General features: G+C 43.1%; 1 pseudogene; it reads right to left on the reverse strand.

Annotated features, from left to right (window-relative positions):
• Positions 1 to 2592: 2592 nt before the first annotated feature.
• On the reverse strand, positions 2593 to 3383 carry LOC102864907 (annotated as a pseudogene).
• Positions 3384 to 4075: the final 692 nt, after the last annotated feature.

Raw genomic sequence — 4075 nt, forward strand, 5'->3', positions numbered from 1 at the left:
GGAGTCAAGAACAAAGGGTGCATAGGGGAGTGGACTTGCGGGGGGGGGGAAGATTGTATAACAATGAAAGAATTTTTCTTTTAACTTTTCAAAGAGAAGAGCCAACTGGGGGGAGGGGTGGGCAGGGAGAAAAGTACAACAATGAATGAACGGAAATCCAAAGTCTCTGTAAATTTTCATTAAAATGAATAATAATAGAAAATCCAGGGGGGGAAAAAGATGCAATGGAGTCATTAATTCTAGTACTAACTCTTCTTCTCCTATGCAATTTACTGTCTCTCAAAACCTGCCAGAGGGCCAGCTATGTGTCAGTTCTGACTCTATGGTACACGACAACCACCACCACAATTTCTTCAAGGTCTGTAAGAGAAAGCAGTTCTTACCAGTTAGCTTCCCTGGATCCAAAAATGAGTTTAAGGCATTTCTAATGTTAAAAAATGGTTAGACATTTCTTGACATGGCTGTCAGTGATGTGAATCAAGTCCCTTTGCTTTTAATGTGAACATTTTTAGCATCTATTGTTCACAGTGGCAGCTGGTTTGTGATGCAATTAGAGAAAATATTTTTAAATCCAAGGGCTTACAAGAGATGTATTTCAAAGGTTCCTCCCAACCTCCTGGGTTTGCTGGTAGCTGTGCAGCTCTTTAACCTTTGGGAAGCAATATAAAAACATAGTTCCTAGCATGTTGTGCTGTTCACAAAACTGGAAAGCATGGTGGCTGCTCTGAAAGTTTGCATTCATCTGAATGTGGATAAAGGGCAATGAGCCCTTTGCTATACAATGACCTAGGTTTTACTACACACTATATGTAGGGAGCTCTGGTGGCCTAGTGGTAAAAGTTGTGCTGCAATCCCGAAGGCACATGGTTCAAATCCACCACCTGCTCCTTGGGAAACAGATGGGTAATCTCCTCCCAGGTGATTAACTGCCTTTGAAAACCCACTGGAGGGTCAGCTATGGGTCAGTTCTGACTTGATGGCACACAACAACAACAACATATGTAGGGTATGGAGAAATGATACAATCCTGACACACAACTTTCTTAATAATAAACCATGCAGTGTTCCCATTCTGTGTTCACACAACAGCTTCTTGGTCTAGGCATATATTCCATATAAATGCAAAGAATTGCATCCTTATCAACATTAGCTATAATTTACTATCCACAAAGTCAAATGCTTTTGCATAGTCAATAAAGGACAAATAGATATTCTTCTGGAATTCTCTGCTTTCAGCCAGGATCCGTCTGATATCAACAATGATATTCCTGGTGTCAGAGTCTCTTCTGAATCCAGCTTAAACTCCTGGCAGTTCCCTGTCATAATGTTATAGCTGTTTTTTAATGATCTTCATAAATATTTTCTTGCATGAGATATCAATGATATTATTCACTATCATGTGGATAATTTCCACATTTGGTTGGATCACCTTTCTAGGGAATAGGGACAAATATGTGTCTCTTCCAGCCAGTCAGGTAAGCTGTCCTCCAGGTTTCTTGACATAAACCAGTGAGCAAATGTGGGCTGCGTCTGAGAGTTGAAACAATTGATGTGTTACATCAATTCCTAGATCATAATTCAAAGCAGCTTGAATTTCATCCTTCATCATCGTTGGCTCTTGTTCATATGGTACTTTCTAAAATTTTCCAGTGTCAATGAATTCTTTTGGTACAGTGATTATGTGTATTCCATCTTCTTTTGATGCTTCCTGAATCATTCAAAATTGTCCTTATAACATCTCTCAGTATTGCAACTCAAGGCTTGAATTTGTTTTTCATTTCTTTCAGCTTGAGAAATGCCAAGCAAGTTCTTCCCTTTTTTTTTGTTTTTTTTAGTTCTTCCCTTTTTATGATCTAACTTCAGTTCTTTGCACATTTCATGAAAATATTTTTCTTCACCTTCTTGAGCTGCCCTTTGAAATTTTCTGTTTAGTTCTTTTACTTTGGCATTTCTTCCTTTTGTTTTGGCTTCTCAATGCTCTAATGCCATTTTCAGAATCTTCTCTGACATCCATTTTGTTTTTTTCTTTCTCCTCCTTCTTTATGAATTTTCTTCATGGTTTCTTCTTTCTCCTCCTTCTGCATAGATAATATCTTTGACGTCCTCCCACAGTTCCTCTGCTTTTCAATTATTTGGTGTTCAAGGCTTCAAGCCCGCTCTTGAGATTATTCTTCAATTCAACTGGAATAGACTCAAGGTCATATTTTTATTCCAGTGGACTAGTTTTTCATTTTCTTCAGCTTCAATTTAACCTTGCACATGAATCTGTTCCACATTGGCACCTGGTCTGGTTTTGACTGCAGATATGATTCTTTCCGCAAATACAGTCAATCTGATTCCAATCTGCAATCCGTGAGGTGAAGTCCGTGTGTAAAGTCACCGTTTGTGTTGTTTTCGTCTGGGTGTTTTGGGGTTTGTTTGTTTGTTTGTTTTTTCAGGCCAAACCCCTAGTTTATTTCAGCATCAGCGAATAAAAAATAAATAAAAATAAAAATAAATTCTCCCACGGGTGACTGGAGTGTCTACAGCGAGGTCTGAGCCACTGCGGGACAGGCAGCGGGCTAGCGGACAATAAGTTAGGTGGTGGTGGCCTCACTTCTGCACAAGCATCACACCGTCCACCACCATCTGTACCAGCTCCACCTCGAGGAAGCCCAGGCAGTCAGCATTGAAGGTATAGAAGACCCCGCCCACTGCGGCCATGTCCACTCTACCTGTGTCCCGCTTCTGCAGCCGTAGCCCCTTGGGCATCTCCGAGAACTTCTCGTGCTGGCCCAGATGGGGAAGCTTGATGTCCACACCTGCCCGCAGCCCCGTGCCCAGGTTGAAGAGGCAGGTGAGGATGTAGCCCAGGTGAGGGTTCCACATGAACTCGTAGTTCTTAGCTTTAAAAAGTGTTTCAATCTGGCTGAGGCCAGTGCAGAAGCGGGCACACACCTTCTTCATGTTGCCTCCCTTCTGCATGGAGATGACCCTCAGGCGGTCCTCCTCATTGACCCAGACCAGGAAGGTCTTGTTGTCATTGTGCCAGATGCCCCAGGCATCCAGCCAGTCGCGGGCCATGCCCGAGGCCAGCAGCAGTGGCAACATGGGCTTATCGAAGCGGAAGTGGTCGTCGAGCATAGCCGTTAAGTGCATAGTGGCGGCCCACCGACAGGTGACAGGTCACCCTCCAGGCTGGCCAGGGCTTCCACCACCAGCTTATCGGGAGCTCAACAGGTAGTTGGGGTCCAGGTCGTCGCCACTCTGCAGGTTGTCAGGGTTCAGGTCCGTCTAGTGCTCGTTACTGGGCTTGTAGCCACCATGACGGTCCTGGATGACAAGGTCCAGCAGGTCCCATAACACCTCGTAAGATTTTCCTCATCGCCCGTCATGCAGCCCATGCCGGTGTGGATGACGTCGTCCAGCGTGAAGCCGCTCTGCACTTGGCAAGCACATCGGTGTACAGCACCTGGGTCATGTGGTTGTTGTGGCCAGGGAGAGAGAGAGGAGAGAGGAGAGAGTTTTAAAGAGATATTTGCTCTGAATAAAATAATCGAACGTACAAAATTTAATCTTTCTGCTACCATATCCATACTTTCTGACTACCATTCCTTGTTTTCAACTTTTGTGTTCCAGTCACCAATATTTACTAATGCATTTATAATACAATAATTATTAATGATTACTTACATCTTTGGTCAATTTTGGACTGCAAAACTTGGTAGAATCCCTCAATCTCCTCCTCTTTGGCTTTAATTGTTGGTGCATGTATTTAAATAATAGTCTTATTAACAGGTCTTCCTAGTATGCATATGGGTAGCATCTATCCATCACAGCATTGTACTTCATGATGGATCCTGAGATTGCCTTTTTAACTATGAAAGCAACACCATCCTTCCTCAGTTTTTCATTCCTAACATAGTAGATCAGGGGATTATCTGATTCCAAGTGGCCTGTGCTTAATCCATCTCAGTTGACTGAGACTGTCAATCTTCATGGCATCAAGATTGGAGGAAGACTCATCAACTACCTGCGTTATGCAGATGACACAAATCCACTTGCCGAAATGAGAAGGACATGAAACACTTGCTGC

The sequence above is a fragment of the Elephantulus edwardii genome, unplaced genomic scaffold (genome assembly GCF_000299155.1).
Source record: "Elephantulus edwardii isolate Elephantulus edwardi_28Jun2011 unplaced genomic scaffold, EleEdw1.0 scaffold00131, whole genome shotgun sequence".
Classification (NCBI taxonomy): Eukaryota; Metazoa; Chordata; class Mammalia; order Macroscelidea; family Macroscelididae; genus Elephantulus; species Elephantulus edwardii.